The 27,532-nt window shown below is 40.3% G+C and overlaps 1 long non-coding RNA gene across 2 annotated transcripts in view; it reads left to right on the top strand.

Annotated features, from left to right (window-relative positions):
- LOC107649879 (uncharacterized) overlaps window positions 1-26,509 on the top strand; it is a 109,226-nt gene extending 82,717 nt beyond the window's left edge. For both annotated transcript variants that reach the window (XR_008914114.1, XR_001624311.2), the window contains 2 exons: window positions 25,251-25,318; window positions 26,304-26,509. This is a non-coding gene — a long non-coding RNA (uncharacterized LOC107649879). The remainder of the gene's footprint in view (window positions 1-25,250; window positions 25,319-26,303) is intronic.
- The last annotated feature ends 1,023 nt before the right edge of the window (window positions 26,510-27,532 follow it).

Below are 27,532 nucleotides of genomic sequence, written 5' to 3'. Positions count from 1 at the left end.
ATGCATTTGTTGCCATGTGTTCATCTTTTGATTTTCCATGGCTAAGGGGCAAAGACATAGCTGAGCAAGTTGAAATTTACAGATAATCCAAGAGCCTCCCTTTCGCCAATAGCTTAATCCTCTTCTGACATCAGCCTGACGTTCACCAGAATAGTTGGTGGGGCAGAATTGAGAAAGAAGCGGATTTCCCTTCCTATCCTCATCCTGGTTTCAACCCACCCTCACCCATTATTTCTCTAGAGAGGAGCTAGTAATCAGGAAAATAGCCAATGAGTAGGGAGGGGAGAGGGAGAAAGGGGGAGAAGCAGAAGGATTTGGATAGTCCATATACTAGTTTAGCCCTGAAATAATTGAGCATTATCCAATATTCCTTGTTTGGCTCTACCTCCTCTTTTCAGCTGAGTTCCAAACATCTCTGGAACTGACAACATTTTTACCACACCACAAAACTTTTTCCTATTGACATTTCCCAATGCTTTCTTTCCCAACCATCCTTTCCTCTTTCTCCTTGTCCTCTATTTTTTTTAAGTTCAGGAAAAACCCTGTTATGTCACTAGCAAAAATGGATTCCTTTGCCTCACCCTCTAGTCAACCCAGAATGCTAAGAAGGACAAACACAGAGGGAATAAGGAGGAGAAACACAGTACATCTCATTTAGAAATGATGCCTGATTTTTTCTTCCTCAAGCATGGAAAATTTTGTTAATTTTCATGAACTAATTGAATGAAGAAGAGGTCATTACCAATATTGTGACATGGAGTTGAATGAACAGTCCATTGAGATAAATGGAAAGTCTCATATTTGTGTACCCCAAATCACCTTTACAAGTATAAGATGGGGAAGGTATAGATAGCAGTTCTAAAAAAAAGGTCTGGGGTCTTGTACTAGAAGCTAAATGTGAATTACCACAAATATATTTATAGTTCCATTTTATACTGCACTAAGAGAGGTTTAGCTTCTAGAAATAAGGAAGTGTGCCTCTGTGCTCTGCTCTTATCAAACCTACCTGGAGTACTATAGGCTTCACAACTCTAAGCTTCAAAGTTTATGAGGGACCTTGAATAAGTGGAAAGTGTCTGGAAAAGGATAACCAGAATGATAAAGGATATGGAATTTATGTCATATGAGGGACTACTAGGTAATTCTGTGGATTGAGAATCAGATCTAGAGACCAGAGTTCCTGGGTTCAAATTGGCTTCAGACACTTCCTAGCTGTGTAATCCTGGACAAGTCACTTAACTCTCATTGCACAGCACTCACTATTCTTCTGCCTTGATTTAAGTTTTATTTTGTTTATTTTTTTTTAAAGAATGAACTAGGCATGTTTAACTGGGAGAAGAGAAGACTAAGGAGAAATTGTCTTCAAGTATTGGAAAGGTGCTCATATGGAAGAGGGATTGGATTTGTTTCATTACATCCCAGGTGGTAGAACCAGGGATCATTTAGGGAAAGTTGTGAAGAGGCTAAAGTTAGCTCAATGTCAGGAAAACCTTTCTAATAATTAAAGCCATCACAAAACATAAATGAAATTCTAGGAGAGGTTCCCCTTTGGGAGGTTTTCAAATAGAGGCCAGAGATTATTTGATGGGTACATTATAGTGGGTTTTCTTTGTGTATTGGATGAATTATCAAAAAATGGATGCTGCAGTCCCTTCCAGTGTTCAAATTCTGTAATATTCTGATTTTAAGTTACTATATCAGTACAAATATTTTGAACAATTCTTGATGATGGGTAATGAAACAGTGAACAATGAAATGACATAATCTGAGAAGAATCAAAATGGCAGGTGATACAAAGCTGAAATAGAAAGTTGCATGATGAATATAAATGGGCCATAGTGGATGAAGAAATGTAAAACTAGTGGGTGAAGAAGAAAACACATCATCCAGGCTATGGATGGCCAGAAAATGAGGTAGACTAGAGTGGAGGGAGTGAAAGATAAATGGATTGCCAGCTGAAATTGCACTGGTATTCTTGGGCCTTTAGCATGTTTGGTAGACCCTCTGGAAAATTTATGGAAAGATATGGACTCAAACCACATGAGGTATAAAGGATGTGTTATAATCAATTGTGTTATAATTAGAACCTCAAGTAGGAGAACCCAATTTGAATGAAGTTACTCATCCATCCATCAAAGTAGTTTAATGGACCTTTGATTCCTTCTAACTCTCTGGGAGAATTCCCTCACCAACTGATTCCTGGTGGAATAAGATAAAGGATCGATCATTATTCCACACCACCCAATCATGTTATACCATGTGATCTGAGCATTACTCAAGTACTAGGCTTATGGTTTTGTTCAATTTGTTTGATATTTTTATTCTGTTATGCAAATGTCTTTTACATAAAGACAACATGGGTTTATACATACATAATCCATGTCAATACTGTCTTAGACTGGTCCTCAGGGAAAAGACTGCTCTTGGCTTTTTATGCACAGAGCTTAGGGCAGTGCCATTTCTTCTTTTTCTTCTTCATCACCATCACGACCATCATCATCATTACTTTCATTAGTTGGAACATGAGTATTGATTTTCAGGAGGTACCAAGAGGGACCTCTTTATAGTCTTCTCAGGAGACAGAGGCACTTGAGAGAGAAATAGGAACAAATTTGTTTTATCAATATAGCCTAGTACCAGATTATTTTTAGACTGATAAGAAGAGATCAGATCACAGAAAAGGACAAGTGTGTCTTTGAGAAGGAGGATAGACTTGATTTTCCTGACTTTTTCTCACTTTTTCATGGCTCTGATTTTCTAGATTCCTGGATTCTTATTCAAATTGCCCTTCCTCAGTACTTGGTGTGTGTTAGGGGGAAGATGGATGTAGATAAGGGCCAGGGCCAGAGAAAATGAAGTAGAGACTCTGCAAAAAAAAATACTAGAATGCAACTTCACCAGAGAAGTGCCAAGGCTTAGCTCATAGAATCCCAGAATGTCAGAGCTGGGAGGTGCCTCATCTAGGCCGTCTGTATCTGAATAAGAATTTCTCCTGCAAAATCCCCTACAAGTGATCATCTGCCTTCTTCTTGTAGGATCCTGATGATGGGAAACAACTGCCTTCCACGGCTTTCCATTTAATTTTTAGAATCTCTAATTGTTGGGACATTTTTCCTTACATTGAACCAGAATCTGCCTTTCTGTTCCTAGTTCTGGCCTCTGGGGTCAAACAGAAGAAATATAATCCCTGTTCCATGTGGTAGCTTCTGTATACGTTAAGATGGTTATCATGTCCTTCCTAATTTTTTTTTCCTTCTCCAGGTTATCTATCTACTGTTCTTCAACATATTCTAGTCCAACATCATGGACTCCGATCTTCTCAGTATTAGGCAACTTTCCTTTGGTCCATCAGCAAATAAGCATTTATTAAGCAGACTGTGTTTGCTGATATCCAGCAATGTGCCTAGAAATGCAGGAAACACCCTAAATGTGGTCTGACCAGGGCAGAGTACAGCAACACTGTCACCTGCCTGGAACTGGACACTTCAGTGCTTTTGAGGAAAAGTTCTAGATACTTGACGTCTATTAACATAGACTGAGATTGAATTAGTTCTTTGGCTGCTATGTCAGTCTGGTGACTCATATTGAGCTTGCATTCCACTGAAACCCACAGATCTTTTTTTCACACAAACTGGCTGTCTGAACATTTCTTCTTCATTCTGTACTTGTACAATGATAAAACACACACACATCACTCAAATATAGGGACTTTACATAGTTTGTTTATTTTTTTTTATATTTAGTCTTTCGCAATCCTTTTGGATTCTAGTTCTATCATCCAGAATTTTAGTCTTCCCTTCTGGCTTCATGGCATCTGCAAATTGATCGCCATACTATCTATTCTTTCAACAAGTCATTGATAAAAATGTTGGATCCTTGGGGCACTCTATTGGAGACATGCCCCTAAATCAACTTCAATTTATTAATGGCTTTACTCACTGTGATCAGTTATTTATCTAGTTCTGAATTTATTAACTATTTGACCATGTAGTTCACATCTCCTCATCTTATCCAAGCAGATAAGATGATGAATTGAAAAATACTTTGCAGAAATTCAGGCATATCTTTAGCATCTATTGGCCTACTAGCCCATTTGCCCCATCAGATAAGGGAACAAATGAATCTAGCATAATCTTTTTTGTTTTTTTTTTCAACCTTTACCTTCAATCTTAAAAGCAATACTGTGTTGGTTCCAAGGCAGAAGAGGGGTTAGGGGTAGGCAATGGGGAATAAATGACTTGTTCCAGGTTACACAGCCAGGAAGTATCTGAGGACAGATTTGAACCCAGGACCTCCCATCTGTAGGCCTGGCTCTCAATCCAATGAATCACCTCAATGGCCCCTTTTATTGACGTAGCCATATTGGCTTCCTGTTGATAACTTCCTCCCTTTCTAAATGCTCTCTGTGCACTCTAAAATCCTTTGCAAACTCAGTGGCATCGGGAAATATAGGACAACAGAGTCAAAGAGAAAGGTATGTGGAGTAGTCTTATGAGAAGTGTAAGAGTTAGTTTTGTTTCAATCAATGACTCTCTAACTCTTCTTCCTCCCTGACTTTCCCATACATTACACCACCCTCATCTATCCAACAACTTGAGGAGACCATGAAGAAAGAGACAAAATGCATTTTGTTCCCTCTGGAATGTAGAGAGCTGGAAAAATACAAAGAGTTTTAGAAAAATCAATTTCAAGGGGGCAGTTGGGTAGCTCAGTCCATTGAGAGCCAAGTCTAAAGATGGGAGGTCCTGGGTTCAAATCTGTCCTCAGACACTTCCCAGCTGTGTGACTCTGAGAAAGTCATTTAACTCCCATTGCCTGACCCTTACCACTCTTCTGCCTTAGAGCCAATACACAGTATTGATTCCAAGATGGAAGGTAAGGGTTTAAAAGAAAAATTTTAATTTCAAGGTTTGAATTCCTAAGTGGACAATAGCTATTTGGGCCCTAGTAGAAGTTTACTTTGGCTACCCCCAAACTATTTAGCTTTAGGACCATAAAGGTGGGAAAGAAAAAAAGGGAAGAAAATTGTGGTGAAAAAATGATGAAATGAGGGAAAGATGGAGTGGGGCTAGAGCCTAGAACCACACCTAGCACTCAGTAAATGTTTGTTGATTGATTGGTGATTACAGAGGAAATAACATTGGACTGGAGGTCTTGCAAGAGGCCCAAGTTCTAGACGTGGCATTACCCCTAACTAGCTGTGTTAACTTGGAGAGGTCATTTAATTTCTTTGAGCCTCAGTTCTTTATTGGGTAAAACAAAGGAGCTGGATGAATCTCTAATGGTCTGTGGATTAGAGTTAGAATGGATGAGGACAGAGATGAAAAAGAAAGAGATTGGGAAGAGAGAAGGTAAGGAAGATGAAATTATATGATAAAGAGTAGGAAGAGACCTTCAAAACTCCAAAGGATAGGGAAAGAAAGGATGAGGAAGATTTGGAGGTTTATTTCTTTTCCCCTTCAAGTCTGTGTTAGGCTTGACGTGTGTGTGCTGTGTGAAAGAGGGGCAGTCATTTTTCTTATTGGTCAGATCCTGCAAGTCTGGCAGATTTTATTATTCTTTCTCTTCCTCCCCACTCTTTCCCTTGAGTATTGGTGGTGGTGGTAATGGTGGGGAACTGATGAGTAGTGCAGGACCTGTCCCCAGCTGGACCTCTTTCTTACCTCTGGGAGCCTTGTCCTGCCAATATGACTTCTGTTCCATGTGAGCTGGGTTCTTCTCTCCTTCTCAGCACACACCCATATGTCACTCTTTTTTTGCCTCTTTTCCCTCCCCCCCTCCATTCTTCCCTTCCCCCCATCCCCACCCCAATTCTCAGAACTTGCTCCCATTGGATTCCAGGAAATGGCTGGTGCAACTTTGAAACCAAATCCCCTTGGAATCCTGGTTGTATATAGTTTATTTCTTCTCCCTCCCCTCCTCGTGGTGTCCTTGACAGGCTGGCTCTAGTTACCATGGAACGTGACCTGGCCTGGCCTGCTATGGGATACACGGATGTGGACCTCTGTACCTTGGCAAGGGATTTTTCTGCCCTCCCCTCACTGTCCTCAAGTCTCAAAGGGTGAATTCTGGCTTCTGCAGGCTCCACTCCCCATCCCAGCTCACACCCCAAAGTGACCCTGGTCTCATAAACTCTGTTGTTGGGCTGGGCTGGGCAGGGCTGCTTAACTGCCTTCCAGACCAAATGAGAATCTTTAAGTCATCAGTAAGGAGACTGAGAGATGATCAGGTTCATTCTCATGTCCCAGGTATGGCTGCATCCTACCTATCCCTGAAAGAGCTTCAGGGAAGGGAAGGAAACCATATTTTTGAGTAGCCTGTTCCAGGGAACAGAGAGGAAGGGAACAAGCATTCCTTTGTTAAGTGCCTCTGTGTGCCAGGCACTGTGCCTTTAAGTACTTTACAAATATGGCCTCATTTGTTTGTATCCTCAGTCTTCCAGGGAATTTCTTTTTCTTTTTTCCTTTTCTAACTCAGGGGAGCAACTACAGCTTCTGTTTGTTGGATCTTCAACTGTCAGAGCACTCCCCACTGATTACACCGTATAAATTTAGGTGCAATCATTTCTGGAGACAAGTCAGAATCTCCTAGATTCCTATGGAGAGAAATAGATAGATGATAGATAGATAATGGATGGATCATAAACAGATAGATAGCCAGGCATTATGTTAAGTACTGGGCTCACCAATGTAAGGAAACAAGACAGTCCCTACCCTCAAGGAAGCTCCAAGGACTCCTTCCAATGAAGAAAGAAAACGTGTCCTGAAAAGAGTCCTGAAAGGAGCTGCTAGAGATTCAGGGGCCCTTAGAGATCATGAATTCCCATCCCCTATTATGCAGAAAAAGAAAAAGGACCTTGGATGGGAAATAATTTGTCCAAGGCTTCATGGATAGTCAATGGAGTAGCTAGGATTTGCCCTCGGATTTCTTAGTGCCTAATCTTGAGCTCCATCCTCATAGTGGAGTCTCCTAGAAACTCTGAATTCTAAACTCTGTTTCCCCCATTTTTTACATATAATATAATATATTATGTAACAATAATTTGTTGTTAATGTGTCATAAATTATAATAGACATGTTTATCCAAGAGAAACAAATTCTCACATTAGCAATGTCCAAAAATCTATTCTTCTTCTTCTCCCCTCCCCCCCACTTCCTCCCACTCTTCTCCTCTCTTCAAGAAGGCAGATAATATGATATTAGTCAGTGTTGGCAAACCTTTTCCAAATTCGGGTGCCCAGAGGGCAAATTCAAGCGTCTGTGAGCCCCAGCATTGCCAGAGAGAGCTGAGGGAGAAAGTGCTTGCTTTGGGCCTCTGGACAGGGGTAGGGCATGCAAAGAATGTTCCTCAGCACTGGGAAGAGGGGGAACGGAGCATCTCCTCGAGTGCCGACTCTGCACGCATGCCATGTCTTAGCCAATGCTGATATAGATCACACATATATTATCACATAATACATATTTATCTTTATCATGTTTGAAACAAGACACATATTGCTTACACTACAGAAAAAATCATGAAGGAAATAAAGTGATGAATGGTATGTTTTAATCTGCATTCAGACTGTCTGTTCCTTCTGCAGTGGTGGATAACCTTTTGGGTCAGGAGTCTCTTGGACTTGTCCTGGATCCACTTCTGGTTGATAATAGTTAAGTCATTCACAGTTGATTATTATACACTATTATAGTTACTGTGTACAATGTTCTCCTGGTTCTTCTCACTCCACCTTGAATCCCTTCATGCCAGTCTTTCCAGGTTTGTGTGTGTGTGTGATCATCTTTATCATTTTCTGTGGTGTAATAGCATTCTGTTATAGTCATGTACCACAGCTTGTTCAGCCATTCACCAATGGATGGGCATCCCTTCAGTTTCCAGTACTTGGTCATTACAAAAAGAGCTGCTATAAATATAATGAATTTTGTTCTTTTTAAGCATTTTTAAAGGGCATTCATTTCTGCCAGGGACTTCTCAGGAAAACAAACATCATGTATGTCAGCCTCCTTATTAAGTTAAGTCTCTTTCTGATCATATTTAACTCATATTGTTTTTGGATTGAACTTAAGATTGTATTGGTGCATAGGGAATTCTTGATGAGGAAGATCTTTTTGCCAAGGCAGTTCAATAACCTGTCTATAACTTATTACTATTAAAAAAAAAAACCAACCCTTACCTTTTGTCTTAGAATCAATATTGTGTATTGGTTCTAAGGTAGAAGAGTGGTAGGGGCTAGGCAGTGGAGGTTAAATGACTTGCCCAAGGTTACACAACTAGGATGTGTTTGTGGTCAGATCTGAACCCAGGACCTCCTATCTCTAGGCTTGACTCTCAATCCATTGAGCTGCCTAGCTCCCTCAGGCAACTCCCCTCTCGGCCTGTCCCCCCACTCCCCCATCTCCCCTCACCCTGCCCCAGGATACAACTGACTAAATCAGAAAGTTTCTGGAGAAACCAAGAGGCCTGATATGGTTTCCAGGTCAGATCTCTGTCATGTCCAAATCTAATTCTCTCCTGGAGTCTGGGCCACTTATTAATGTTTGACAACTGAACTTGAAATAAAAAATACTGGGGTTCAAATCAAAATCAGATATTAGCTGTGTACCTTGGACTTGTTAGTTTATAAGGTCCTTCCAGCTCTAAACCTATAATCCAATGACCCAAGGCAAGTCACTTAACTCAGAGGACCTAATATGTTAACTAAAAGTGTTAAATTCATGAGGAGATTTATTTTTAATATATACTGAATTATTTCTATATTTTAATTAGTTGCTTAGTACTAGAATCAGTAACTCAAATCAGTTTCTCTGTAGTGTAATGATGTTTTATGCCCCCCCTGGAGAATTTCTCCCATCATAGAATAGAAAGTGAGATTATGAAAGAGATGTGAGATCTACCTTATGCAGTAAATACAACCAGCTCATGCTAGATGTACCTACATGTAGCCCAAATGAGTCCTTGGAATACTCATTAAGAATCACTGGAAGGACAGTTGGGTGGCTCAGTGGATTGAGAGCCAACGTTAGGAACAGAAAATCTTGGATTCAGATGTGACCACAGATACTTCCTACTGTGTGACCCTGGGAAAGTCATTTAATTCCCATTGCCTAGATCTGTGTTGGTGAACCTATGGCACTCATGCCAGAGGGGACTTCTCCCCTCCTCTTCTTAACCATATCTAAAGACATTTCTCACATCATCCACCCCTCTGCCCAGCAGCCCAACAGGAGTGCTTCCTTCCTCCCCTGTCTGGGATAAGGGAAAAGCTCACATATGGCATGAGGGTGCAGTTTGGGCACTTGGTCTCTAAAAGATTGGCCTTCAGTGGCCTCACCCTTATCATTCTTCTGCATTGGAATCAGTACACAGTATTGATTCTAAGACAAAAGATAAGTTTTAATAATAATAATAATAACAACAAAAGAAGCATCAGAGAAGGACACTTATGACTAGGCAGAACTAGGTTTTGACCTCCAGTAACTAGGGAGCATGAGACTTGTGTGTGACTATCCCACTCTTACCAGAGGATGGGGAGAAATTGAGAATCTTGATGGCTCACCTTTACTGACTATTCACTAATTAGAGAAGTCTTGGGATGTCCAAGGAAGAAGCTGAACAATGGACTCCCAAATTGTCTTTATGGACCTGCTTGAGTGGACTTTTTGATTATTGAGATCATAGAGCATTAATTTAATGGTTCATGATCACCTAATCACTAAACTGATATTCTTATCTGGAGGTCAGTCTCTTGGAAATTTTAGTTGCCATATTCAGTAGCCTCTAAGGACCTTATAATCCTTTCCAGGCAGATCGTACCCAGCATACTAGTAGCAAAGGACAGATCTTTAACTAAGAATTTTTGTCTTTGAGGAAAGTATCTTCAGCCATGATACTGGGGCAAGCACCAAAAGGAACGCCTTGAGATGAGTGTATATATAGGAGGAGGGAAGAGGAAAAGGATACTAGTAAGAAGTCTCTAATTGTGGGAAGGAGGAGAAAGAAGGAGGCTGGAGAAGAGAATTCACCCAAGCCTTCTCTTTGGTAGATCCCTATTTTAACTAATCATTTTTGCTCACTTTGGTGCTATAAACTCTGTTATTGCTACTTGCCCAAAACTATTGGTGTCCTTAAAATTTTTTGCCCTAAGAGGAAAAAACAAACAAACTGTGATCACCACATTCTGGTTAATGCTCTGGGGCAGAGTTTTCCCCAGGATATCCTCCTCATACTCCCCACCTTCCTATGCCAATGATATGCCAAGAGGAATAGCTGGTAGGTGCTTCTTGTGTTGGGTGGATAGGCTGGTTGAGTAAAATGCTGGAAAAGTCTCCACAGGAAGTGGCCTAGGGTGGGGCTGTTGTTGTTTGTGCTCCTTTTTTCAAAGGGGGACCAATGGCATCATAGGTTGATGTCTTGTCTATGAATTAGATTTAAATGAGGCTGAGTTGCACAAAGTTGTCAGCCTCTCTCTTCCAGAGGCATCAAAGTCCAGTGGGAAGGCAAAAATCAGATTGACTGATGATGGCTTGCGATGTAGTGGATGACCTTGGCTTCTTTAATGTTGAACCAAGCTCCAAGTGTTCCATAGCATCTGCTTCAGCTGCCTTCATGGCAATTGGAACAAATTGCTCTCATCCACCCATCTGAGGAGGGAAATCTTTACATTTTTGGGGTAGACATCCTCTTAACTCACCAATGCATTTGTTGTTCATCAGTTATCCTCAACCTGGTTCAACCCATCTGCTGAGATGGTTTACTAAGGTGTGGCAGCTGTGCATGTTACAACTTCTTGAAGCCACAGGTGAGAGTTGAGTGCCAGAGGGATCTCATTAGATCTTTCTATTCTCCTTATTATTCTAAATCTCTTGTTCTTTGAGGCTAAATTCCTTGAGAAGACTATCCACATTAGACATCTACATTTTCTTCCTTCTCATTCTCTTCTTAACTCTTTGGCATCCAGCTTCTGACTTCATCATTTACCTAAAAATTCCTTTCTCTAAAGTTACTGATGAGTGATCTTCTGACAGCCAGATCCAATGTTCTTTTTTTGATCCTCATTTTTTTTTACCTCTGCAACTTTGAACCTGTCAATCACCCACTTTTTAATACTCTATTCTCTAGGGTTTACTCTCTCTCTCTTCCTTTCTTCTGGTTTTCCTCTTGCCTATCTCCTTTTGCTGGATCCTCAGTCCAAGGTATACCCTTTAAATTACTATAGAGGTTCCACAGGGTGCTGTCCTGGGTCTTCATCTTCTCTCTCTCTCTCTCTCTCTCTCTCTCTCTCTCTCTCTCTCTCTCTCTCTCTCACTCACTCATATCTGATCAACTCTCATGAATTTAATTATTGTCTCCATGCTGACAATTTTAAAATTCATTTATCCAGACCTCACCACTCTGCTAACATCTAATGTCATTTCTCTATCTCTCAGACATCTCAAATTCAATAGAGATCTTAAACTCAACATGTCTAAAACTGTACTCACTATCTTTTCTGCTAAACTCCTGGCATCTCCTATCTTCCCTATTTCTATTGAGGGAACCATCTTCCTCCCAGTCCCTCAGGCTTACGATTTAGGTGTCATCCTCAACTCTTCACTAATCTTTCACTTCCTCCATATCCAATTTGTTGCTAAGGATTGTCAGTTTCACCTTTGCCACATTTCTTGCACAGGACCCATCATCACCTCAGGACCTAACTATCATAATAGCCTTTTCATGAATCTGCCTACCACAAGTCTCTTCCCGACTCAGTCTAGTCCTAGTAGGTAGGTTCTTGTTCATTCATTTCATTCATGCCTCTATTTGGAGTTTTCTTGGCAAAGATACTGGAGTGGTTCAGCATTTCCTTCTCCTGCTCATTTTACAGATAAGGAAACTGAGGCAAATAGGATTAACTGACTTGCCCAAGGCAACATAGCTACTAAGTATCTGAGCTGAATTTGAAGTCAGTTCTTCTTCATTCCAGACCTAGCGCTCTATCCATTGTGTCATCTAACTGCCTACTAGGTAGATTGTAATAATTAAAATTAAATTATGAGGCTGTTAATAGCTTTGGTAACTTTATTACATCAAAGTAGTGATAGTAAAGAGAAGGAAATGTAGGAAAGAGGTAGAGAGTTGCCTAGCTAAATTCCCTAAGTGCTGTTCTGATGGAATCGAGCTTACCACCAACAGGGTTGCAATCTCCAGCCAGAAGTCTGTGAGAGACTCTTCAGCAAGAATGTTTAAAGTCACCAGAGCTAGAGAATCTCTTCAGCAAGAGTCACCAACACCAGGGCCAGAATCAGAATCTGAATGCAAATCAGAATGGGAATGTGAGTGTCCTTTCAGCAAGAGCCACCACCACCAGAGCCAGAGATAAAATGTCTTCTAGCCAGCTGGTGTCGTCCCCTTTATAAGCCAACTTTTTCACCCATTAGCTCTCTCATGTCACATCTCAGGAACCAATCAGAGTTCCTTAATTTGCCTGGCACAGCCCAGGGGTGCAGTGTTTGTGGGATCAAATTCCTGTCTCCTTGGTTTCAACTTCCTTTCACTGTGGGCAAGTGCATCTTTGCACATCTCAAAGGACCCTGATTGATTAAATTAAAGGGAGATGAAGTCCTTTCTCATACAGATGATTTGATTTAGGTCTCAGAGCTAGAAAAGTGACAGAGCTTGATTTCAACCTCAGATCTTTTTGTTCCAAATTCTGGGCAGTTTTCTCTACTAATATTTTGTATTCTAACTGGAACCTAATAATACATTATTTTCTCAACCCTAATAATAACATTAATCTACCTGATATTTTTAGGGCATAGTAATAAGTTCTGGGATATAGAGACAAAAATTATTTCCTTAATAGTTTATTATGTCCCTTTCTGTTTGTCTCTTTCCCTCCTCAATTAAATACCTTTCAAAATTATGTTTTGTTTTCATTATAAGTGACAAATGATAAGAAAAGTAATAATAATACACCCATATACCCCATCACATATCTAGAAGATCATTTCAGGAGAGAAGGATAACTAATAGCTCAGGTGGGAGAGATTGGAAAGGACATTTTAAAGGAGGTGCTGGTGTCTGAACTGAGTTTTGAAGGGAGGTAAGAATTTTAAGAGGGAAAAGACAAGGAGAGAATGTATTTCAAGAATAGTAGTCATGCTACAAGAAGGCTCAAAATGGAATGAGAATTGGAATAGAGAGTAATCCAGTTTCCTTGGAATATAGAATATGGAGGGTTGAGGTTTGAAGGAGTACTCTGAAATAAGTCTGGAAAGATAGTTCAGAGCCCAATCCTACGTCTGTGGATGATTTTAAATACTAGATTGAAGTGTTTGTCATTTATCCTAGAGGGGATTGAAGACTTTGAGCGGAAGAGTGAAAAAGCCAATGCCTTTATAACATTTTTTTGAAAGCTACATGGAAGGTGGAGTGAAGAGGGAAGAAACTGAAGAGAGCCAACTTGGAGGGTTTTGCTATAAAAGCGGTTAAAGGTAATGATGGCCTGAACTAGGATGGTGATCATGTGAACAAATAGAAAAGGACAGAGTTGTAGTGGAAGTAGGATAGGCAAAACTTAGCCACTGATAAGATATGAAGGAGATGATGGGGAAGGAAGAGAAAGATCAAGGAGATGATGAAAAGGTTTGAACCTAATAACTGAGATGATGGTGGTATTCTCAACAAAAATGGGAAATTTTGGTATATTGGGTACATGGATAATGGGAAAAGGTTCCCTTTTAGACATAACAAGTTGAGCTGCAGACAAGGCAATCAGGTATTGATGCTCAGTGTCCCTTGACTATATAGAACTGCCTCAGGAAAGGCACTTGGGGTTGGATATATAGATTTGAGTCATCTGTCTAGATGTGGAAATGAATTTTGTTTCCAAGGAAGAGAGTGTAGTGAAAGAATAAAATAAAATAAAAATCCAGTGTCTTGGGATGGGCAGTGTTATTGGGGAGGAACCCAGTGAGAGTGTGAGAGATGGATTATAATCCAACAGCAAATACTAGGTGTAACTGGTCAGATAGGCAGGGGAAGAGTGAAAGGCAAGGGAAGAGAGATTCTAAGAGGAGTTGATAAATGGTTGACTGAGTCAAAAGCTGCAGAAACCAAATAAAATGAGGTTTGTGGAAAAAACACTAGATTTTTGGAGTTAAAAGGTTTTTGCCTGACTTGAGGCAACTCTTAAATAGAGGAAAAGTATAGTCAAGCAGATTGCAAGGGATTGAAATTTGAATGGGTGGTAAGGAAGTTGATGGAGGCAGCCAATATAGATGAATTTGTCTAGTAGTATGGGAAGAAGCCAGCAGATAATGAGCAATTGAAAATGATAAAGAGAGAAAGAAAGAACAAAGAGGAAAGATCTCAGAGGAGGGGATAAGATCCAGGGCACAGGTAGAGATAATGGCCTTACAAGGAGAAGGATCATCTCTTTTTCAGAAATTAGAGCAGAAGAATGAGAGAATGGAGGAACAGTGTTTTTAAGGTTTGGAGTTGGGGAAAAAGAAAACTCAGGGAAGGCTTCAATTTTCTTATTAAAAAAAACCAGAATCTTCTGCTGAGAAAATGATCTTTATCGTGGTTTAAGGGGCTTGAGGAGAGAGTTAATAATTCTTATAGTAAAGAATGTGCTAGTCAGTCAAGAAAAACTTGAAAAAGAAATAGTTTGTCATGTTGAAGTTAAAGGTCTAAAGTGATTAATATAAATTTGTAGCCGACTTAGTTGGCACATGTATTGTCTAGAGTATGGAAGAAACATGTAGAATTATACATGTAGATTTCAGGGTCTAGAAGGAATCCCATGGAAGCCCAATGGTGAGAGTGGAGTTTAAAAAAGTATAAGCAATATTCCTAGTGGGACAAGGGTTTCATTGCAAGAGGACAAAGAATTGGTGAACTAGCCAACTATAGGCTCACAATTGTGAAGGGTAGAAATGAGGCCAGAGCAGAGGTGATATATTGGGTAGGAAGATTATGTTGAAGTGAAGGTTAAAGAGTAGGTTATGGCCAGAAAAAAGAATGTCTACATCATGGAGGTAAGGAAATAAAAGAATATGGCCATTCCTCTGGGGAGGTAAGATGCCCTGAAGATAGAGGTCATGAGAGTTGAGGATATTGATTAACCCGGATGTTTGTGAGATCATCAGCGTCATTCTTGAAGTTCTTAAATATGAGGTCTGGGTCTAGGGTGGATGGGAAGCCTGTGAGTCAAGTATATTAAATTCCTTGAGAAAGGAGAGAGAAAGAACTGTAGATTAGTATACCGGGTGAAACAGAGCAATAGAATGAACCTCCAAGGAGGAGATAGTTCAAGATGAGAGTGGCAGGAGCAGGTTTTACAGCTGGCATTAGGGAGAAAGTAGACCAACTGTTCCACTTGGTCCAGGGAATTGGTGAACTTGAGAAAAGAAGAAATGCTACTTAAAAAAGTTGTCAAAGATGGTTTGACTTCTAGAGAAATCTAGGTTTCTGTGAGCTCAACAAGGTGGAAAAAAAGTATTTGAGAAGATAAGGAGAGTTTAACAAAAGAATATAGTGGAGTTTGAGTGGAAAAGCACAAAGTTCAGGCAAGGAAGGAAGACCCCAGAGAAGGAAAGACTCATTTGGATAGTGATGAGAGAGCAGAAAGAAGTATCTGGGAAATAGGTTTTTGTTCCTTGGTAGGCTTTACTCAATCATAGGATTATAGAAAGAAATGGCAATTTCCAAGGTATAATATTTTACATTCTAAGACCCTTTCCAGTTATAACAGTCTATGTTCTATATTCTTCAAGTTCTAACATTCTGGGGTCTATGAGACTGAGCCAAGTAAAATAGGGGTAAGAGGATGCAGGTCCTGGGGTCAGTGTATGGAAGGTGAGGTGGGGTAGCTCTGAGGAGAGACAGCTTTCCCACCCTCCCTGGGAACGACCTGAAATCTTAAGGTTGGTTTTGTGTTTGTATAAAAATTTGTTTTCAATTGTGTATATTTTAGTCATTGAACAAGACCTTCCTTTTTCTTCCCAGTTGCACCAACATCTCCTCCCCCCAACCCTCCTCCCTACCACCATGCATTATGTAATCACCCTTCTCAGACTCACAGTGTTATCTGTCCTTCAACAGATAGCAAATTAATTGGTCTAATCAGCTAGACAGGACTAACTGGCTCCATGGAGGTCTGCCCATGGTGCCAACTCACATGGCTGTCCCTCTTCTCCTGGCCCCCATCTCTACACATATCTTTTTAGTAGCTCCTTTCCACTCTTGAAAGGCTGTGCCCCTTTCCTGCAAAGAAAATAAAACCCTAAAAATTACTTATGCCTTCCTGCTTAGCTCCTAGTTCCTTTATCCTAGCAGAGAGATAAGGGGAGAATTTCTAAGGCTTCTGGGCAAACCAGAATAGTTAAGTGTGTTGATATCAAGGTCACACTGCTTCCTTGGTAGCTTTCCTTGGTGCAAGGAAAGGACAGAATTAGATTTGAATCATCAGAGGCACCATAAAACAATATGTCTTTGTAGTTATCAATAGTAATCACGAGAGGAAAGATATCTTGGGTTGTTATAGATACTTTTTCTTTGGATTTTTTGGAAATCATTTTTTTAGAAGGCTACTGTTTTGTGTTTCCACAGGGGCCCTTTTTGGCAGTGTGTGTGTGTGTGTGTGTGTGTGTGTGTGTGTGTGTGTGGGCAGTTGGCAGAGAGGAATCCCCCCATTGTGAGGAGGGTAAAACTGAGATTCAGAAGAATTCACTGATTTTTCCAAGTGTATTCAGTTAATCTTTGGATAGAGTAGGGATTAAAAGTCCTAAAGCTGGTACCATCTGGTGAGAACCATATTGTACCATGACTATCAGAGAGGGATATTGGTTGAGTGGGCCAGATGTGCTTTCCAGATGCTCCTTCTGGGCTCAGTGTTCTGTGGGACAAGAGATCAGCTAAGAATTTTTTTCTTCTTTGGGAATTTGTCATTACTTAGCACATACATGACAACTGGCTCTGGTCAACATGAGAGAAATAAGTCTCTAAAGGAACTGATTTCTCTTCTTCCTGCTCTTTGCATTTGCTCTGTGAGGGACTTGAATGGGATTATGTGTCAATACAGTAAACTCACTCTTCTGAAGACCAGAATCAAGAGGATCTGAACACAGGGAGACAGGAAGTAAGAAAAGGTGAGGGTGACATGAGGAAGAGGGTTCTTTTCCTGAGCTTTGAAAGAGAATTGGGTGTTCGTCTGCTTGTATTAGTCAGAGAATTTTCCCAAGTCAATCCATCAACTAATCAACAGCATTTATTAAGCATTTACTATGTGCTGAGCCCTGTGCCAAGAGCTAGAAATTAAAAAAAAAAGAATAACAATCTTTATTCTCAAGGCTCATCTATTCTAATAGAGACAACATGCATACATACAAGTATAGTTTGTCATGTGAATATACATTTCTTCTTAATTTAGTTCATCTTTTTTTCCCTTTGCTTTGATTGCCTTCCATCTCCCTCTTCACCTGCCCAGTTTAAAAAAAAAAAATCCTAATCCCAATGCTCAGTCCCAGACTCTTCCCCACCTCTCTTATGAGCACCTAATATGAGTTATAGTGTTTGGATCTCACTGTCCATTCTGCAATTGGAATTTAATCTAAATTCAGTATCTCTTCCATCTCACAGCATAGGGCTGAGTACCCTGTATAGTGCCTGATGAGTGTTTTTCAAATGAATGAATTTTTAAAGGTGATTTAGTGTAGCTTTCTCAGATCTAGCCAACAGCCCCTCATTGTCTGGCTTCAGTTTGCTTTGCCAGGCTCATTTTACAGTTTTCAGTAGCTTCTGACTCTTCATGACTCCATTTGGGGTTTTCTTGGCAGAGATGTTGGAGTGCTTTGCCTTTCCTTCTCCAGCACATTTTACAGATGAAGAAACTGAGGTAAATATTGTTAAGTGACTTTCCCAGGGTCATATAGCTTGCAAGCGTCTAAGGCCAGATTTGAACTCAGGAAGAGGAGTCTTCCTGTGAGTCTTAACTCTCTATTCACTGTGCCACCTGACCTTCTTACAAATCGATATGTCAGAAGTGGACTGCCTTCCATATACTCTACAATAGCTCAGCTTACCTGTTGTTCCTTGTACTCAGAATTCCATCCCTTGTCTCCATGCCCTTTCATAAGCTCTCTGTCTCCGATGCTTCCTTGCCAAACATCTCTTGGAATTCTTAGCTTCCATCCAAGCCTTAGCTCAGTTCCCACCTCCTATGAGAAGCTCTTTCTCATTCTCCAAGCAGCAGTGCTCTCGTGCACCATTTTGTATTCTCCCCACTTCCGCAAAACACATACCCACACCCGTGTCCTAGTTCAATGCAAGCTCCTTAAGGATTGGATCGCTTTCATTTTTGAATCTAAAATGCCACTATAGATAAGTCATTTCTCCTTTTGGTGCCTCCGTTTCCTCTGCTGTAAAATGGAGACAGTGCTACTTTCTCTGTATACTACTCAGAGTTTGTAAAAGAACACAGATTTAAAGGTAGACATCACAAGGAAAGCACAAGATCAATGTAAGTCTCTGATTTTCTTTATGAGAATCCTAGGAAGCTAGGATGAAGGAGTTACTGCAGTCCTGTGGGATAATGACTCAGTTGGCTTTCTGGACTTCATCCTAGAACAGATGGGCTCCCCATGGGCAATAACCCCTAGCTGAGGCTGGCAGGTGTACAGTGTGTCCATTTGGGCATTACAAAAAATGCCCAAGCTGTTAATTTCAAGTGGCAGTATGTCATTGGCATATGTATTCCATCCAATTTGCAGATAATTGCTGCCTTAATTGACGCATGTTGACCCATCCATCCTAACTCTTACTTGGTGTCTCTGGCGAGGCAGACTAGGGTTCGTGAATGAGGTCCTGGCACTTACTGTAATGACCTGCCTGCTGCTCCCACTCTGATTCTGGAGCCAAAGTTTCAGTAAAATCCTGCTGCAATCTCATTGCTATTCTCAGGAAGTGGGACATCAGAAGGAAAGATGCAGTGCTTAGATGGTGTTGTGGGGACAGATAGGGTCGTCACAATGGGCACCTTCTTATCTATTTTTCCAATACACTTTTGTCATCAAGATCAAGTTGGAGCTCCTCCTAGCAGGCATATTGCTGATGCAAGGAATATGGTGGCCATCTTCTTCTGTGTGGGCATCCCACACATGTTCAGGGAGAACCACAGAGGCTGGGACACCCTTTCAGGGGCACTCTGACCCTTTCTGAAGTCACTACTATATATGTTCTCAGGCCATTGTCTTACTCCTTTTTCAGGCTGAGGAGTCTGAGATATGCAGTATGATACAATGGAGAGAGAACTAGATTTGGAGGTATAATTCTGTTTTCTCATCTCACCTCAGTTTTTTTTTTTTCTGTAAAGTAGAAGTTTGGGACTAAATTGTTTCTAAGATTTTTTGTACTTCTCAGTCTTCTTTTTAAATCCTTACCCTCCATCTTAGAATCAATATTATGTACTAGTTCCAAGACAGAAGAGCAGTAAGGCCTAGTCAATAGGGGTTAAGAGACTTGCTCAGTATCACAGAGATAGGAAGTTTCTAAGGCCGTATCTGAATCCAGGACCTCCCATCTCCAGTCCTGGCTCTCTATGCACTCAGCCACCTAGCTGCCCCCATCACAAGCTCTTTCATTTCACAGGGAATGAGTTCCTCACCTGAAAAATAAGGGTGCAGGATTAGATGATGTCCAATTTGTTTCTAAATCCCATAAATACTTTAAATATAACACGCCCCAAATAGAACTTATTATCTTCTCCTATAAATCCACCCCTCCTCTTCTCTTCATTATTTCTTTTGAGAACATCACCATCTTTTCAGTCGCCCAACTTTCCAACCTCAAAGTCACACCCTACTTTCCACTCTCCCTGATTCTCCATAATTAATCAGTTGCCAAAAATATTGGCAGATTATAGATTCTACTTTTTCTCATATCGCTTGCTGCTGGTCCCCTTTTCTCCTTTCACATAGTAATTCTATTCTAGTTCAGGTTCTCATCATGTTGATTTTAAATAATAGTCATGGTCTCCCAATTGGTCTCCTTGCTTGAAATTCTTCTTCAATCTATCTCCCACATAAGTGCCAAATTTATATTCCTAAAATATGACCATATCAGCCCTCTGCTCAAGAAGTCAAATGGCTATCTACTTCCTCCAGGATAAACTAGATACTCTTTTTAGCATTTAAAACTTATCAGAGTCTGGCTCCAAACCATCTTTCCAGTCGGATCTCATATTACTCCACATCACACACTGTGGTCCAGTCAAGCTGACTTATTTGCTGTTCCCTGCATACGACATTGCATCTTTTGTCTTTGTGTCTTTGTATAGATTGTCCCCCAACCCTCTCAGAACCCTTAGATCTCTTCAAGGCTTAGCTCAAGTGCGACTTCCTATAGGAAACCTTTTTTTCATCTCATGAGTTATCAGTGTCTTCCCCACCCCCAAGTCCTCCACAGTTAACCTATCTATCTATGTTTTTTATTTACCAGACTTGGAGTTAGGAAGACCTCACAGTGTGACCCTGGGAAAATCACTTATCTTCTGTCTGCCTCAGTTTCCTCATCTGTAAAATAAACTGAAGAAGGAAATGATAATCCATTCCAGTATCTTTGCCAAGAAAACCTCAGTTGGGGTTATGAAGAGTTAGCCATGCCAGAAAAATGATTGAACAACAAAAATGGCACCTATCTCCCAGGATTGTTATGAAGATAAAACAAGCTAACATTGTTATAAGCACTTTATAGATCTTAAAACACCAGACAAGTGCTAGTGGCTATTATTATTTTTGTTATTACTACTATTATCCATGCACATGTTTTTCCAAAAGAAAATATCAGATTTCTGAGGTGAGGAACAATTTTTTTTCCCCTTTGTAGCCTTAACACCTAGCACCTGGTAGGCATTTAATAAGTTCTTCCTTAATTGAATTGAATTCACTCCTGTGACTGGGCTCTGAGCAGATGAATAACTACAAGGCACTTAAGAAATGAGGGGATAATTTCCTTATGTACAGATCTGATTCAGGAACAGAGTGGGAGGCAGAAGGGAGGTCTTCTACACAGTGTCTCTCATGTCATCCAATGCCATCTGAAATGGTAGTCCAGGTCTACTTTGCCCCTAGTCTCCAATCTCACTTCTACACCAGCCTTCCTTTTTCTGTTGAGGGCACAATAATTCCTCCAAATAATTCAAGATTCAACGTTAGAAGCAACCTTGATTCTTCTCCTTCCCTATCCTCCCCTTATATCCCATCAGTCTCCAGGTCTTGATAATTTTATGTGCACAATTTCTTGAATCCTCCCCCCCCCCCATTAGCTGTTAAGCCATTTAGGCCCTCATCACCTTTTCTATTTAATTTGGTTATAAGATAGGGTTTGGGTCTATGATTTTATTGGTATGGAGAGCTCTGGGATGAAGAAATATAGCAATACAGGTTGGCACCTTCTCTGAAATGCATATTATTATTGTTCAGCCATTTTTAGTTATGTCCAACTCTTTGACCCAATTTGGGATTTTCTTGGCAAAGATATTGAAATACTTTGCCATTTCCTTCTCCAGCTCATTTTATAGATGAGGAAAAACTGAGGCAAACAGGACTAAGTGACTTGTACAGAGTCATACAGCTAGTAAGCATCTTAATAAATTCTTAATAAATGTGGCTTTGTGGATAGAGCACCAGGCCAAGACTGGGTTCAAATCTGACCTCAGACACTTCCTAGATGTGTGACCCTGGGTAAGTTACTTAATATCATTTGCTTAGCCCTTACCCTTGTGCCTTAGAGTTGTCACTAATACAAAAAATAAGCATTAAAATAAATAAATAAATGATTGTGGAATTTATCAACTCTAGAAAATTTCCAATCCTAAATTCCATAATTCTGTGATCTCAACAAGACACTGAGTGCTGGGATGCTGAACTAAGCCTGGAAGAAGATTCCTTCCCTTTTGAGTATGGATCTTTAGAGTTCTGTGTTCAATCAAGATCAGCAATCATTGGGTGTTGTAAGGCATTGTCCTAGGTGCTGATAAGACAGACATGAATGTAATAAAATGAAAAGGAAAGAAACAAAACCTAGTTTCTAAGGAGCTTATTTTCTCCTCTCTAGCTAAAGCCAAGTTCTTTTTATCCCCTGGTATTCTATGCCAGGAGCCATCTCTTTTTCTTCTCTTAATTATCTAACCTAGTTCAGCATACAAACACATGTATACAAAGATGAAGAAATGGTGGGATTAATGATGAGTTAGCTTGGTGATTCAGTGGGTAGAGCACTGGAATTAGGAAGACCTTAGTTTGAATCCAGTCTTATATATTAACTAGCTGTATGACTAAGTCATTTAACCGCTGTTTGTCTAATTTTTTTCAACTATAAAATAGGGATAATAATAATGCCTACCTCCTAGAGTTGTTGTAAGGATCAAATGAATCAATAATTATAAAGTCCTTAATATAGTGCCTATGTGCTATATAAATCTTAGCTGTTATAGTTATGTTTATGTATTTTTTTCAAGCTTCACATAGTATGTCCGTTATTCTATTAGTTCCTCACAAGAATGATAATGGCATTGATCTTCATAAGATTAGAAAATGAGGCTCTGATAGTTTAGGTGAAAACTTTTGAGTAGACAATGGACTCATCCTCTTATAAGTGGATCCCAGAAAGGTCAAGTGATTTGTCCAGGACCACAAAGCTAAATGGTCAAGCAAACTCCAGAACCCAGGTCTTCTCAACTGATGTTCTCTCAGCTATAACACTTCAGCCTTCTTTACTTTGCCCTGCTTCCTGGATCCTGCTCTGGCTCCAGAACAGGGCATCCTGTTCTTAACTCTCATTCTGATGGATTGCACAGATGTGTCCAGACTGTCATGATATCTTTCCCAGGACAGGGAAAGGAGGAGGTCAGGGGGACTGGGGCAAGGGAAAGGTGCGTGTGAACCACTGAGGGCATTCCGAAGCAACATCTGCCACAGCTGGGCTCTTGAATGGCGAGACACCCTTCAGTCACGCTCCAACAGATGCTTCCAAATAAATCAGCGTCAGAGTGGGATGGGACTTGTGGAGTGTCCAAGTTCGGGGAAACCAGATCTAGGTTGGAGGGGTGGGGAAATATTACTTTCCATGGGAGTCAGGCAAGGCTCCTTAAGATCATTGATTTTAGAGTTGGAAGGACCTTAGAGATTATGTATCACTCATTTTACTGATGAGGAAATTGAGATCTATGAAGGAAAAGTATTTTGCCCAAGATTATCAAAGTAGTAACAGAGAAGAAATTCAAATTCTCCAACTCAAAATCTTTTAATTATGAGACTTAAAAACAAGACTTCAACCACCAGTATTTGAAAGAAGACTAGTGATGCAAACTACCATGCAAGAGGCATTGTCTTCTCTACTGCTCCCTGTCATGATCCCTCTATTTCCACCATTTCACATTGTCTCAGTTGATTCAGATCCCAGATGGACTTCATTGCAGAGGGAGAGGTGAAATGAGGCTATTCAGTCTCATCTTCCCTTTTACATCTAACTTCTCTGAGAGGAATCAGGCCAACTCATTTGTGGGGTAAGGTGCAACATGGGAGTCAGAACTGGGTTTTGGCTCTCTTGTTGACCGACTGAGAGAATTTGAGGCCTCTCTAAGATCTATGCTTAGATTTATGATCCACATTATTAAAACGAACTATCAAAAGAATAAGTTTCAGAGAAGTCATCAAGACCAGTCCTCTCCACTCCCTAATTTTTATCATAGAGGGAAATAAAAAGAGAGGAGAGAAGTGAATTAATTGATTAATTTCACGGCAGAAGTCTTCCTTATGTGTCTGGATATGGAGGTCTTATTTTTTTTACTTGAATTTTAATTTGTGTTTCTGGTTTTTGTACATTTCATTTCTGAATATTCCTCTCCTTTGCAACATATTTATTTTAAAGAAAGGGAAGAGATAAAAGGCAAGAATAACCATTGTATCTACTGACCTTGACAATATATGTGATGTTCTATACTCATAATCTGTTACCTTTTCAATAAGGTAGAGTGGCTAATTTGTTCTCTCTTCTTTGGAGCTAAGCTTTGTCACTCTGAAATATTCAATTACATCTTTAGTTGTTTTTTTCCCACTTGAATTGAAAATAATTGAACACAATTTCTCTGGTTTTGCTCACACCACTTTGTAACAGTTGATGTCTCTCTGTGCTTCTCCATATCTTATTGTTTCTTTTAATACATTTTAATATAATTTAATTAACAATTTCAATTGGTACAATTTAATATAATGCCATTTAATTTCTGTGCCACAATTTGTTTAGCCATTCCTCAGTTGATGGACATCTACTTTGCTTCCAGTTCTTTGATGGGGAGTCTTATTATAAGCTAAACTCACTGAATCAGTCTTAAGAGCTCCCATTTCTACTTCCTGCCCTTTTTAAACTTTGGTTTTGGGGTAATTGTAATCGAATATGAAGCAGAGAAATGAATCCCAGAATGATCTCATTTCCTTTTGTCTTTCACCACAGTCACAGAAGACAGTCTCAGAGGTAGAAGGGATCTTAGGAGTCATCTAATCCAGACTATATATGAAGTACAAACTCTATCTGCTATATCCCTACTAAGTGTTTTCTAACCTTTCCCAAGATAATCCATTCAAATGTCTTTCTCAGAGATTCTAAGATCTTGATTCATCATAGCCTTTTATCTTACCAGAGAAAGAGTCTTCATCTGTTTCCTAGATCACACACTGTAGTATCTCTCAACATTTTTGACTATTCCACAATTAGGAATTTCTTTCTGTTATCTAACCCAAACTCTCTTGCTGCAATTTTAATCAATTCTTTTTCCTTCTAGCCTCAGGTGATATCATGCCACTACTCTCCACTGGGAACATAATATCCTTTATTCGGGAGTCCTCTTGCAATATTGGAATATAGGTGACAAAAGGATGTGGCTAGCCAAGAAAGGCCAGTACGGGAGTCCAGGTTGGCAGGCAGGGTTGAATAGATGTCCAAGCTGTGGACTGCAGAAAGAGCAACTCAAACATCGAAGAAAAGGTAGATATTGTGGTTTCATAAAGGCAGGATCCAGAATCCAAAAGATCATAGAATTAGTCAGTAATGCTAAAGAAGTAAGATTGTGAATTCCTCACCCTAGAGAGGGAAGAGGTCATTTGTTGCATGACCCGCTTTTGTAGGTAAGAAGTGGATTCTGTAAGTCACTTGCACAAATTAACTTTACTACTTTACTGTACATGAATTGAGATCTACTATTTGCTGTTTGTCAGACAGACATGAGAAGCCTTGGGTTCAAGAAGACATAGAGAGCATCCAGAAGGAAGTAAGAAGCCCCCAAGTGAGTTTTACCCCTGGACGAAGCAAGGACAGTTATACTAGGATTTGAGTATGATTCAGACCAGGAATTGGGCTGATTCAGAAAACAAGATTCTCAACCTACTGCCTCCTGCATTGTCCTTGGCAGTCTGCCTCCACCCCACCTCCCACTACTCCTCTAAAACATTGGAAGACCTTACTTACATAGTAGGGGGTATTTATGCCTGGATAGGGCAAGGGTAGCAAACTATAAAAATAGCTTTTATTGACAGAATCCTTTTTCAAATCCATTGGTCAGGGAGGAAGAATGACTATTTCTTAGGACACTAGATACAGTTAATACTAAGGTCAAGCAGAACCTAGGCAAAGTTGTGAGGAAGGTAAAATTTGCCTTGAATATCTCTCTATCTCTCCTTTCTGTGCCAAGGGAGCCAGTGCCCTCCTGGAGCCCTTTGACTGCCCCCAGTCTCCCACTAGCATACTCTAGCTATGTCAGCCCCCAGAACTTTAGAAAATTTCCTCCTACTTACTCATTTACCATCAAAAATGATCTCCAAAGGCCATATCTCAGCAGGTCTCCTATTTCCCTCAGAGCCAGGGCTAGCCCATCTGATAAAATAATTTATGCCAAAATGTTAATAAGAGATGGTGTCTTAATGTGTTTCTCTCTCCCAGATCAAATAGGAGTGTCAATGGAACCTCCTAGATATTAAACTTTGACTCAAAGGAATGGGACTGAAGTGGTGTAACTTTAGGCACCATGGCGGAAGGCCAGTGGCTGTTGGGGGAAGCAGGTCGTTTAGGATCCTTTAGATCTTACCGCTAGGCTTATACTGATTAGCATTGGCCTTGAATTATATTAATAAATATACTTCTAAAAAAGATACTTGCTCTGAGGATTTTTAAGAAATCCTTCGGGTCTTTCTTCATGGGATGCTTCCAGGGCAGTAGCCTGCCTGAAGGCAGCAGGGCTGACACATGAGCTAACTTTTCTATTTCCTTTCTAGCCCAAGAATCCAGCTCAATTCCAGCCACAGGATTTTTAGAAGATGAGAGCAAATGTCTACGTGTGGAATGGGCTTAGAGTAGCCATCACAATAGCATGACAAAATTTTAGAGTAACAGATTTTGAGTTGGAAGGATTCATTCACTCCTCTTATTTTTTAGGTAAAGACGATTTCTGGATTACTGAAGAATAAAGATATTACTAGACTGGGAGTCTTGAGTTCTTATTCTGGCTTTGTTCCCAACTAGCTATGTGACCTTATGAAATCACTTTTTTTGGGGGGGGAGTTTTTGAATTTGTAAAATACAGGGTTTGAACTAGGTGATTCCAAAAAACTATAAAGATGAAGGAAGGAAGTTCCTAGTCCTGGTGACGTAAGGTCAGGAGGTCTTTGGAAACAGAATGGATTCTAGTATATCTTCAATGGTTTTAGTTGGGAGGGAAAGGACTGGATATGTTGACCTTCTACAGCACTTCTAGCAATGGGAAATGTATACATTCAATTTACTCTCTCTTGGTCCCCTGGGTGCAGGTTTTCGTTTTCTAAGTCCAAATGACAAAAGATGAAGGAGGGGCCCTTTTTCTGTTCTCAAAGGCTCGAAGGCAGATCCTGAATAGAAAACTTGGCAAAGCTCTTTACCGTAACACAAAGATAATTAGGCTGAGGCACAAAAGTCCTCTATATGGTCATAATCATCACCTTTCCATAGCACGTCAAAATTAATAAAGATCTTTCCTTACCATCCTATGAGCTGGTTAGCACAAGTATCATTATTCCCTTTTTACGGATAAGGAAACTGAGGCTCAGAGACATTGAACGACTTGGCCAATCAGTTTGACTACCATTGAGCCTGAAAGTGTGCTGGACACACAGCTAGTTAATGTTAGAGGGAGCGTTCCAGAGCAGTCTAGATTTCCCCGACTCCAGCTCTAGCATGCTATTGCCTATTCCAGGGGTTCTTAAAGGGACTTCCTGAATAATAAAATCCAGCCATAGCAGCCACAAGAAACAACAGCTGCCTGTCTCGCCAAATATCCTGGTCTGTGACCTCTAGCCACTCAGCCAGTCGTTTGTCAAACTGCTGAGTTTGGAGGTTAAAGGCTTTGCCTGTCCAGGTGCACAGGTACGCCAGCTCTTAACCCGAGGGCTGCTCCCCTGTAGGGAGCCCATTGTACACCTCCTTCCCAAGACAGACAGCGAGCAGAAGGGAATCTTTTAACCTGCTTATT

The sequence above is a fragment of the Monodelphis domestica genome, chromosome 8, assembly GCF_027887165.1.
Source record: "Monodelphis domestica isolate mMonDom1 chromosome 8, mMonDom1.pri, whole genome shotgun sequence".
NCBI classification, from domain to species: domain Eukaryota; kingdom Metazoa; phylum Chordata; class Mammalia; order Didelphimorphia; family Didelphidae; genus Monodelphis; species Monodelphis domestica.
Note: the sequence above shows the minus strand (reverse complement) of the source record. Positions and strands in the feature narration are given on the sequence as shown.